Source organism: Lissotriton helveticus, chromosome 1_2 (assembly GCF_964261635.1).
Source record: "Lissotriton helveticus chromosome 1_2, aLisHel1.1, whole genome shotgun sequence".
In the NCBI taxonomy this organism is placed as follows: domain Eukaryota; kingdom Metazoa; phylum Chordata; class Amphibia; order Caudata; family Salamandridae; genus Lissotriton; species Lissotriton helveticus.
The window spans coordinates 145170619-145183346 of record NC_136058.1 but is presented as its reverse complement, the minus strand read 5'-3'; positions in this window follow the sequence as shown (position 1 = coordinate 145183346).

The window sequence follows — 12728 nt, the reverse complement described above, 5'->3', positions numbered from 1 at the left end:
GTTTTGCCTCGCATTCCTCAGTATAAAATATCTCAGGCGGTAGAACAGGCCCTTCTCCAGATTATTCAGGATTTGATACGAAAGGGAGTAGTTGAAGAGCTTCTACTTATAACTGTAATAGTCCTATTCTTCCGATTCTTAAAAGGACACCATCAGACTCCTCTAATGATCATGAGGTTGTTTACTGTTTTGTGATTGATTTGCGTGAGGTTAATAAAATTGTAGTTCACCAGTTTCCGGTAGTTCCTGATATCACTATGCTTTTGACGATGATTCCTTTAACTACTAAATTCTTTTCTTTACTTGATTTGAAAAATGCATTCTTTAGTATTCCTATTCATCCAGACATTAGATATCTGTTTGGGTTCACACTGGTCGGTAGAAGCTTTAGATTTTGCGTGTTCCTCAAGGCTAGTCCTAGTATTTATAGTCAAGCATTAAAAAGTCAGTTGGGGGGAGGAGCCAAGATGGCGACGGAGACGGACGAGTAGTCGCCCGGCTCCCCGAGCCTGTGTTCCCTGCTACACTATCCTGACCCTGATCCTGCTACAACGCGGCAGTGGACGGAAGTAGAAAGCGCGCTGATGCCGGGGGTGTTTGTCCGGGGTCCCTACCTGCCCGCTCGCTGGTCCTGTTGGCGTGTTGACCCGACGGCCATTGCCGACCCTGGGACTGGTCCCCGTATCGCCGCGCACCGCTGGAGACGGCTGGAGCTCCTGAGGGCCGACCTATGAGCGATGTGACTGCCTTTCCCCTGCCAATCTGTGGGCTGTGACGGCGCCTGTACTGACCCCACCAGTGGACTGTGTGTTTCGACCGACAGTGGGTCTTCTTTGCTGCTCCTTTTTGTGCGACGCTGAGGGGTACCGCGCCGTTCCTTTCTTTGTTGCCGCGGACCTGGTTGCGTGGGCTCGCCCGGGTGCTTCTTCCGGCTTTATCCTGCACGACGGCGGCTTGGATGCCTGTCGCACGATAGTGGCGAGCCCGGCTTTTGCCCTGTGGTTGTACTCCCGTGGCCCACTGTCTGATTCACCTACGCGGTCAGTGTTCCCACTGTTGCTTCAACATGGCGGCCGCCCCCTCCGCGGTCATGGTGGATTACATCTTGTCTCCCGACGGGGTCACCCTGCCTGGCACCGGGAAGTGTGTGGACTGTCGTGGCGCACCTCGGCTTACGGACACCTTGTATCGCCCGCCTGTCTTCACCCGTGCCTCCGTGATTGCCGCGATTGCCGACTTGAGGGCGGAATGGCGTGAGTGTTTTCGCGCACTCTGTGCAAAAATGGACGGTGTCGCTCTTAGATCGGAGAGTGCTTTGCCTTCTGGCTCCCCTTGCTGCATCGATCGATCCCCTCCCTACATCGCTAGAGGTACAGTGTTGCCCCGTGAATGTGCGATGGAGCAACTTTTTGTCAGTGATGGCTTTAGCGGACTGCTGCCAGATCGTTCTATCGATGCTACATTGTATCCTATCCTGCCACAATTCCCTGATACTGGTTCTTTATTTTTGTTCATGGCTCCGCTGGCGCTGCAGCTACTTTGTTTGACTGTATCTGCCATGTACACTGGGACAGCAATTTCTTGTTCGATACGACGACGGATGGAACTGTGGATGGACTTCTTCTGGATCGCTTTCATTGCAAGTGTTTGTGGGTGTCCATTTTGTGTTTGGGGACTTTCTCTTCGTCGAAGGCGGCCATCTTATCCCTTTGTTCTAGTTGGGGCGAGTCCTTTTCCGTATGCGTGTTCAGGGAGACGCTTGAGATCTGGCCAGGGTTGAGAGGCCCTAATCTATGTACTGTAATTGAGGGGCGGGTGGGGACCCGGGATGGGACGCTTCCTTGATGCGTGCTGCCGTGCCATGTGATGTCTCCCCCTGTTTTATTGAGTCTATGAAGGTCCTGATTTGGTCATTAAGTGTGGGGTGGAGATTTTATGGCCGGGGAGCTCCGGGGACTTGAAAGTGGCCCTCCTCGGGTGTTATAAATTTCTTTTTCTTTTCCTCCTTTTCTAGATCTATATTTCGGGTTCTTTAGTGGGCGACAGACACATTGCCAGGGGGGGGTAGGCCGTAGCCTCTGCATGATGTAGGGTGGGGGGAGGGATTTGTTTTTTGCTTTTATTTTCTATGGGCCTTATTTTTCTCTATTTCTTTGCACTTTTCTTAACCTATTTCTGTTCTGGGTCCGCTATTGGGGTTAGTGGGGAGTGGGTGGCGCTGTGCATGGTGCGTAACTGCTGGCTACTGGACTTATCGTTTTATTTTGTACCGCCATGCTGTTTGGAGTTTTACCTTCCACTGTGGTTTCATGCGATGATGTTACCTGCTCCTGTTAGTGCGGCTGTTGTACGGACTCGGTTCTCCTTGATTTCTATTCTTCACTTTTATTTTAGGGTAAAATTTAAAATGTAACCTTCAATGCTCCTGTTACTGGCGGCACGATTCTGCTCAGTGTAATGTTACTTGATTGGGGATGTCTCCTGGTGCCGCCTGGAAACTGTATTGCTTTCTATTGTGCTCCGAAACTTTTTGTGGCCGGCCTGGAGGTTGTAGGCCAGTATTTGTTCTCTGTTTGTGCACAATAAAGGTTTTAAAAAAAAAAAAAAAAAAAAAAAAGTCAGTTGGATTCCCTCTCGCTTCTCCTAGGTAATGTATTAGTGCATTATGTCGATTACTTACTTATTGCTTCTGATACAGAACAAGGTTGCAGGTATAGTACTGTAAAATTGCTGTTGCATTTGGCCTGTCATGGACATAAAGTTTCTCTTTCTAAATTTCAGTATTGTCGACAGGAGGTCACCTATTTAGGCCACCTACTGTCGAAGGAGGCTGACCCCTGAGCGTATTGACCCCATTTTTAAAATGCCCATTGCACAAACTCAAAAAGATGTGCGCGCTTTTATGGGTATCTCATCCTACTGTTGCCAGTGGTTACCTAACTATTCACTACTAATCAAACCTTTGCTTCAATTAACAATGAAAGAAGTGCATGAGCCTTTGCTTGGGATGTCTGAATGTCGGTGGTCTTTTGAGCAATTGAAAATTGCGCTTTGCTCGGCTCCATTGCTCGGCACACCTAATTACAGCAAACCATTTGTGCTCTATGTTCATGAGATGGCTGGTTGGGCGCTCTCTGTCCTAAAACAGCAATTTGAGGATAAATAGATGCATTGTGCTTATTTTTTGGCAATCCTTGACCCTGTTGTAGGAGCCCTCCCGAGCTGTTTGAGAGCGGTTGCGGCAGTGGCCATTTCAATCAGACAATAGGCTGGACTCGTACTTGAAACTGATTTCACAGTCATGGTACCCCATGCTGTGGACACGCTTTTGAATAAGACAAAGACACACCTCACCAGTGCACGTCTTACTGGCTATGAATTGACAGTTTGCTAAACATATTACGATCAAAAGATGTGACACTCTGAAGAATGATGCACTTGACAAACACGATTGTATCTTCCGAACGGAAGGAGAGACGAAAGGACGGGTAGACCTGACTGATATTCCCTTATCTGACCCACAAAGGGAACTATATGTTGATGGCTCTTGTTTTAAATTGCCAGATGGCACCATGACTGCAGCTTATTATATCACTACGTTGCACACGGTAGTGGAGACATCACAGGTCCCTTATCAGTCGGCTCAAGCTGCTTAGCTCATTGCCCTTATTCGAGCATGCGAATTGAGTGGACTGATTGTCAACATTTATACTGACAGCCATGCATTCTGGGTCGCGCATCATTTTGGACGACTCTGGGCTGAGAGAGGGTTCCTTACTTCTTGTGGCACCAAGATTCAGCATGGACACCTCATATTGAGGCTTTCGTCCACTTTAACGCTCCCTAAGAAATTGGCCAAAGTTAAGTGTAGTGCCCACAGGAAGGTTACTGATGATGTGGGTAGAAGAAATGCTTTTGCTGATCAGACAGCTAAGGAAACGGCCCGAACAAAGATTAAAAGAATGTTTGTAGCATGTCCAGCTAGGTGGGTTTCTGAAGTTGTTATGTTTGAGAATACCCTTGCGAGTGTAAAGGAGAAATGCAAAGTGAAGCCACAATAGAAGAATTAGTGGGATGGCAGGAAAGTACAGCACAGCTGAATGAGGAAGGATGTTGGATTGATAAATTAGGGAAGCAGAGATGGATGTTGCCCGATGCATATGTTCTTCCTGTGGTTACTATGGCACATGGTCCAGCTCATATTAGTGCAAAGAGCATTTGTAAATTGTTAGCCCCTGTATGGCAGAAGGACAATATCTCTAGGATAGCTAAGCATTTAGTAAAGTATTACATGGTCTGCATGATGTATAATCCAGGGAAGGGTATCCAGACACCACCTGGTAATTTTGCGCTACCCACTTTTCCTTTTGAAGTCCTTCAAATGGACATATTGAACCAGAGAGCTGCAACAATCTTAAGTACATTTTGGTGGTTGTATGTACATTCAGTAAATGGGTTGAGGCTTACCCTACTAAAGATAACACTGCCATTACAACTACAAAGGTACTCCTGAAAGCGTCCTTTCCTCGTTTCGGCTTGCCCCGAGTTATCTGGAGTGACAACTGTGAGAAAGTGCCATCTTTCTTGCCTTGGTATGCCCCCACTTTTTTCTGAACTGTTGATATACTTTGACTGAGTGTGCCCTGGGTCCGTGCCAACCAGGTACCCAGGGGCCTGTGTTCCTTCCCTACAAAGAAATGCTATGCTGAAACAAAACACCCAATTGGCATCTCTGGCCACCTGTAAGCCCCTAGTAAATGGTACCCTAGGTACCCAGGGCATGGTGACCAGAGAAGACCTCTGAGGGCTGCAGCACGTATTGTGCCACCCTCTGGGACCCTGTACCCTGGCACCCACACACTGCCTTTGCAGGCTGAGTGCCTAAGTACAGAACTAAAGCAAGAATCGACATGGCACACATCCCTGTGTGGCATGCCCACAGAACCCACTGCCCTGGCATACTTCAGTCAACCCTCTAGCTGGGTGCCCTATGCCAGAGGTGAGGGCACAGGGGCATGAGCCATGTGCCCCTACAGTACCCAGGGCCATTCATGGGCACTGTAAGTGCAGTGATGCCATTTAAGAGCATATTGTGCCGGGAGGTCATCATTACGAACTCCACAGCACCCTAATGGCTACACTGAAGACTGACAAGTTTGGTACCAAACCTCTCAGCACATTAAACCCGCACTGATGCCAGTGTGGGATTTAATGTAAAGTGCATGAGAGGGCATCTCAGAGATGCCCTCCAAAACCCGAACCTACAATCCACGTCTGGGCTGAGTGGCTGCAGAAGCTGCCACACAGCAGACATGTTGCTGGACCCCTTGGTGGAGAGCCCCCCCCGCTCTCCTGGGCCTGCACAATGCACATCCTGGGCGAGGTGATATGTCTCCTCCCCCAGGATGGACAGGGGGAAGCTTCAAAGGCATACCGCCTCTGAGAGCTTCTCCATACCATTTGCTGTACCCAGCAACCAGCCCCCCACCAGGCCTACCCCCACCCTGGCGGGAAGACTGGCGGGAAAAACTAGGTCAGGAAGGGGTGTGGGGCCAACCTGTGCCAACTCCACCCCTCAGGTGGAGGAGGCGATGTGAAGCACGACCCCGGACCCCGGCCATCCTGTAGATGGGGAGTCCTGCCCAATCCCAGATAGGCTCCTGCCCCCCTCCCACAGGAGAGGAGCAGGCTAGGGGGTGTACTCACCCCAGGACAGAGACCCATTGGTCCCTGCCCTTGCCCTACCTGTAACACCCCTAAATTCAGTATTTAGGGGCTCCCTGAACCTTCCTTCCTAAGATCCCGATACCAACAAGAAGAAAGAAGATCAAGAAGAAAGAAGATCAAGAGGAAGAAGACCCACCGCGCAGCTGCTAACAACAGCACAACAACAACTGACTTGGCCCCAGCCCTACCGGCCTGTGGATCCTGGAACCTGCTCCTGCCTAATCCCGGCGACATCCGCGGACAGCAACCTTGGGACACCCAGAGGACCTGCCTGCCTTGACCTTCTCGAAGATTGGGACTCCCATCAGCAGAGGCTCTGCTGCAACAACCCACCTGGTGCCCACCAGGAAGCTCCGGACCAGCCCACTCTGCACCAGCCGAGCCAGGGCCGGGCCAACCTGAACCAAGACCACCAGGACGTCCCCCCGGCAACTGGGACCCGAAGTCCAGTGCCCAAAGACCCTCCTTGACGAACCAGCCGACGCCTGCAGACTCAGAACCAGGGGCCACCCCAACCGCGACCAGCCGAGTGTAAGCTTTTCCGACACCCAAAGACACCCCTGCACCCGGCGCCCTGCAGCCCCCTGTGCCTCCCTTTGGGGTACCTACCTGTGCTCCAACATCCCAACTTACCTCTCGAAGTGCTGGTCGCCCCGGAGAGTCACCGTCCCCGAGCCTGCAGCCTTTGTTATTCATTGGATAACATTGAGCGCCCGACGGCTCAAAAGCACTCTGCACCCAGCTGCCCGAGTGCAGCTGGCTGTGACCTCTCTGTCCTAATCTACTCCCCCCCCTTGCCCTGAGCAAGTGACCAGGAGCCTAGCTCCCACAGCCGCGTGGCCTGCTAGCCAGCCGCCACCAACCGAAGGCCCCCTGCCTCTCATTGACTAACATTGGGCCTAACTACCTCTGCACCCGGCCGCGCCTGTGCCGCTGAGGGTGTACTAACTGTACCTACCTGATCCTGGGGGACCCCTGAGTCTGTGCCCAGAACCTTACCTTCAACAACCAAGTACTCACCTGGAGGCCGGTAATTCACTTACCTGCCATTGGATAACATTGACCCATTTTGACTCAAAAATTTTCTAAGTGTGAAGTTTTGAAAACTGAAAATATTCCTATAAAATCAGCCAAAGTCCGAATTCGAAAATACTCACCTGTGATTAGGAGAGAAGTCAGTCTGCTTTTCTTTATGAAATTTCTTCTGTCTACTTTTGAAAACTGCAAATATTCTTCAAAAATCGTACGAAATACTGAAACGCAATTACCTACCTGTTTTAAGTTAAGCTCCCAGTGCAGGCCCTAGGAGACTAGTGCTGGGTTACAAAAGTAACACGATCGTACTTTATCTGTAACTTGAATTTCCTTCCATTGGATAACATTGTCAGGATCATCTTGAGAAGTTTCTAAGTGTGAACTTTTAAAACAGCTTTATATTCAGGAAAATCCAACACGATAACTAAAACGCTTTTGCTAATCTGGTTTCCGTTTAGACCCCAGGACTGAATCTACGACCTAGTCCTGGAACTAAGTAATCCATAAAGTAACCAACTGTACTCTCCTATGAAAAACCCATTGAGCTCAATGCTAGAGTGTGTTTCAGAACTGTATTGCTTATTAGCTATCCTGTAATTATTGTGTGTACAAACTTATTGCTCCTCTGCAAAGTATTTACCTGAGAGTACTCGTATCTCGAAAAGTATATTTTTATAACTGTTGGTTCTAAAAATAAAACAACTATATCTAAGGATATAATAACAATTGGACTGGAATTCAGTTCTTGAGTGTGTGAAAACCTTTGCTGACTGAGTGTGTACAACAAATGCTTTACACTGTCCTCTGGTACTGCCTTACTGCTCGACCAAGCTACCACTTTGGAGAGTAAGGTCAGTTCTGACTTTAGCCTCTGTTAAACCTTTGGGGTTTGTGGACTCTTTACACACTGGACTGCCTTATTGTCTAGTATATATAGAGCCACCTTCTCACAACAACTGAAGTCATTTTAATGCAAAAGTGATGGAATTGATTTGTGAAGGTCTCCAGGTGAAACAAAAATGTCATGCTGCCAATCATCCACAGTCACCTGGTTTGGTTGAGAAGTACAATGTTACTCTCAAATTGAAATTGGCAAAAAATCAGGAGACAACAGGGTTAAAGTGGCCAGATGCTTTACCGTTAGCTCTTTTGTCACCAAGATCAACAGCACATACTAGGACAGGATTGTGTCCTTACGAGTTCGTGTTCGGGCGCCAGGCAAATGTCTGGGGCATCCTGCGTCCTCGTAAGTTCTCTGATATTGAGCACCCTGTGTTACTTGATTACCTTGGCCAGTTTACGTTCTATTCACAAACAGGTGCAGGAATCCCTACCTTCCACGCCAGAGGGACCCGGCCATGACATCCAGGCTGGTGATTATGTATTGCTTCGTAATTTCCAGAGGAAACAAAGTTTGGAACCACGCTGGAAAGGTCCTGAGCAGGTTTTGTTGGTGACAGGCACAGCTGTGAAGGTTGCTGGCCGTAAGTACTTGGTCCACGTGACCCACTGTCGGAGGATTCCCTTGCCATTACGCTATGACCAGTGGATCAAGGACAAAATTGGGGACACGGAGTGCGAACAGGTGCCCAGGTTTGTTCCTTTAAGTGATGCCCAGCTAACGTGGACGCAGACGGATAAAGAGAATGAGGATGCTTTAAATGGGGCTGTTCCCCCAGAAATACGAGCTGTCCAGGAGCCTTTGTTCACTGATCATACGGTGCCTGGGGCTATCAGTACAAATTATGTCCTCGGCTGAGGGAAACGGAGTATAAGGAGAAAAAAAGATTAGGATGGACTGTGTAAGGTAGCGAGTACTGGGTTACAGTACCAATGGCATTAATAAAAACCAGTGGAGAATAACAAGTTACTTACCTTCGGTAACGCTTTTTCTGGTGGATACAGTATCTGCCTGTGGATTCCCCACCTTATGAGTATCCCCTGCGCCAGCATTGCGCGGAAACTTTTTCCTAGCTCTCCACGCCGACGAGGATGTCACAATGCTACGGCTCCGCTCGCTACTCCGCATGTTGTCACCCCGAGGCAAAGAGGTGGACAAACAACAGATTCAAAGGATACACAGTACACAATATTCAAACAAATACACATAGTGTAAAATCAAAGGGAAAGTCAAAGAATAAAAGCATTTCCTATAAATCACACAAATGCAGATACAAAAGACAATGCAAAAAAAAACATGTTAAACAATGCCACCTTTAAGGTATACAAGGGTGGACATCGGGGAGGAGGGTGGGTCAGTGAGAAATCCACAGGCAGATACTTTATGCACCAGAAAAAGCATTACGGAAGGTAAGTAACTTGTTCTTCTGATGGATACATCTGCCTGTGGATTCCTTACCTTATGAATAGAATCCCACAGCAGTCCAACCCTTTTATACCAAAAAGTCCTGCAGGACAGAGCCCTCAAAATGGCCCTCCCTCCTCATCTTGGAATAATGCTTTGCGAAAGTATGGAGGGAGGCCCAAGTCGCAGCCTTACAAATGTCCACTACAGGAACACCTCTGGCCAAAGAAGAAGTGGATGACTTGACCCTTGTAGAATGAGCTCTAATACCTTCAGGTGGTTCCTTACCAGCCAGGGCGTAGCAGATCTTGATGCACAAGATGATCCATCTGGAAAGAGTGCGCTTGTGCACAGCTTTGCCCTTCATGCGGTCAACATAGCCCACAAAGAGCTGATCGTCCAATCGCAAGTCTTTAGTCCTATCCAAATAAAAGCTCACCGCTCTTTTTGGATCCAGGCGGTGAAGTCTCTCCTTAGAAGGGTGAGGGGGAGGATAAAAGACAGGTAGAGTAATGGACTGTCCTAGATGGAAGGGAGTAATTTACCCTCCCTGTTATTCCTGGACACTTCTACCTGGACCAGAAGTAGCCTCGGGTGAGGCAGGCATACCACACGCTTCTTGACTACCCTATGAATATGCCATGACACCTGACGGGGCGGATAAAAGATACACCGCATCGATTGAATCAGGCTGCCTATGAGGGTTGTCAAGTTTGAACCAATGGTTCAGTAGACACTAGTGTCCATTCCTTTTTGATTAACTCCAGAAGGGAGTAATCACCTTAGGCAGAAAAGCAGCCCTGGTCCTGAGGACCATCCTATCAGCATGTATGGACAAAAACGGGGGTTTTGAACTGAGAGCCTGAAGCTCACTCACCCTCCTTGCTGAGGTGATAGCCACAAGAAAGACCGTTTTAAAGACAGGAGTCTCAAAGGACAACTATGTAAGGGTTCAAACAGGGAACCCATCAAGAAAGTCAAAACAAAATTTAAATCCCATTGAGGCAAAACAAGATTTAAATCCCATTGAGGCATAACAAAGGGAGTAAGCGGAAACCTATTGGTAAGGCCCTTAATACATCTCAAACAAAGGGAGATTTAAATAAAGACGATTGATCCGGCAAACAAAGAAACGCTGATAAAGCAGACAAATAGCCCTTAACAGTGGCCACAGCACTACCCTGCGGGGCCAAAAACAGCGACAACTGAAGAATATCTGATAAGTGGGCCTTTAAAGGATCAATGGATCTCTCTGCACACCATTTAATAAATCTAGACCATCTGGAAGAGTGATTAGACTTAGTGGAGTGTCGCCTGGACAATAAAAGAACATCCACCACATCCGGCGGGAGAGAGAAGGAACTCAGGTTGCCCCGTTTAATCTCCAGGCATGAAGGTGCAGGCTCTGGAGGTGGGGGTGTAGAACCTGTCCCTGCGGCGGCGAGAGGCGGTCTGCCCTGAGAGGGAGACGGAGCGGAGGGTGAGATTTCATGTGAAGTAGATCTTTGTACCACACCCTTCTTGGCCAATCCGGAGCAAGCAATATAACTTGGGCCCGGTCTTGGCGAATCTTCCTCAGAACCCGAGGAATCAAGGGTATGGGGGGAAACGCGTAAAGGAGCGGTGAACTCCAATCCAGCTAAAACGAGCCCCCCAGCACCCCCTGCATGGGAAACTGGGGACTGCAGAAAAACTGCCAGTGCGCATTCTTGTGACTGGCAAATAGGTTTAACTGAGGGGGATCCCCACATCTCGAAGATCTAAGCCAGCCTGTCACCACCAGACAGAGTTCTGACCTCATGGGGTGAGCTGAGCGCCAGTGCACTCAGAGGTCGAGAACAAAGCCTGTCCTGGGCGGAGATGTGCACACCTTCCCCCAGTCAAGAAACCCATCTGTCGCGGGAAGCATCAAAGGACTTGCTGCTTTTGTATTGCGGCCACAGCCTCTCCTTGTAGAAGGAGCAGCCCCCACCCCCTCCTGTCCTCACCCCTTTTGGTGGGAAGACAGGTGGGAAAACTTAGTAAGAATAGGAGGCTGAAAGTGCTCGTGGCCTACCATGGACCGCAGGTAATGCCGGTGGGCCGGCAGGACGAGGACATGAAAATAAGCGTCTTGCAAGTCCAACACCACCATCCAGTCTTGTGGATCTAGAGCAGACAAGACCTGAGCAACTGGGAGCATCTTAAACTTCTCCTTCCGGAGGAAGCGATTGACGTTCCGAAGGTCTAAGATAGGATGCAGGCACTTGTCCTTTTTCTGGACCAAGAAGTAGTGGGATTAACAACCACAACCTACTTCTGGCGTCGGAACGCGCTCGATGGCCCACTTGGCCTAAAGGGCCACAACTTCCTGCTGGAGACGTGACAAGTGATCCCTGGACATGCGGTGGTTCTGAGGTGGCATGGCTGGAGGGGTGGTCTCAAAGGGGGGGAGGGATTAGCCCCTTCGGACAATCTGTAAAAGTGATGGTGCGCCAGTTGGGGAGGTGATGGTGAATCCTGCCGCCCACTGGCGTTAGGTGGGGCTGAAGTACGAGTTACTTACCTTCAGTAAGGATGTATCTGGTAGAGACGATTCTAGCCGCAGATTCCTTAACGTAGAATTATCCCCAGGCGTGAGACTGGATCCGAACATTTTTTGCCAGCATCCCTGCGCGCCGGGGAATGGCATCACGCGGCTCCACCCAGGCGTCATCCGCGTACGTGACGTCAGCGAGGTCACATAAGTCCCACCCTGGCACCCCTACAACAGTTTTCTTTAGAGACCTTTTTCGCGCCACAACGCGGAGCCATTAGACAAACCTGTGGGATTATGGGAACAGTGCGCGAAAGAGCAGAGAAATGGAAAAAGGATGGTGACGAACAACACCATTTTTATTTTTTAAAACAACTTTTTATTAGTTTTTGTCACAAAGCATACATCAGTTGTAACAGTTCCCACCTCCCCTCAATTGTACACAATCGGGTAAGCCCAATGGAGTACTAGGTAGTGGTCCCAAGCATGAACTTGGTCAACTGGACACTAGCCCGTGAAGGCTGATCCTATCTATGTGTTCGTAATGCTCAAAAGGAATACAAAATTTAAACTAAACCCCCCCCCCTCCCGGTCCCCGCCATCGGTGCATTGTAACAGGACAGTCGTTGTGGGTCTGAAGCATAGGCATTGTCAGTTGAAAAGTCATGCAATGTACTTGTCGTGTCATAGGGGTACAGTCCATTTATAGTGTTAGTCCTCTTGGTCATGTCGTGCATCATAGTCGCGTAATGTTTGCACCAGGGCCTCCCACACCTGCGCAGTCTCTAAAGCCTTGTCGTTCTGCAGTCGCCGTGCCAATTGAAACCTCAATGTGCTCTCACCACCCGCCCATTTAAGGCACTCATTGCGCCATTTAGCATCCGCTGGGCCCGTCTGTGCCTTCCAGTGTCGTGTGATCTCCCGCTTCACCAGGATAAGTCCCATATCTAGGAATTTGCTCGTAACCTTGTTTTTAGGGGTATGCAGAAACCAATGGAGGATCCCAACAGCCAAGTCAAACTGTAGTTCGCGCTCTGTCACCGCGTTGAGCGTATCGCCCACTTTTTTCCAATAAAGGCCTAAACTAGGGCATGACCATAGCATGTGGTCAAGCTCCACTCCAACCGCCCTACATCTGGGGCAAGC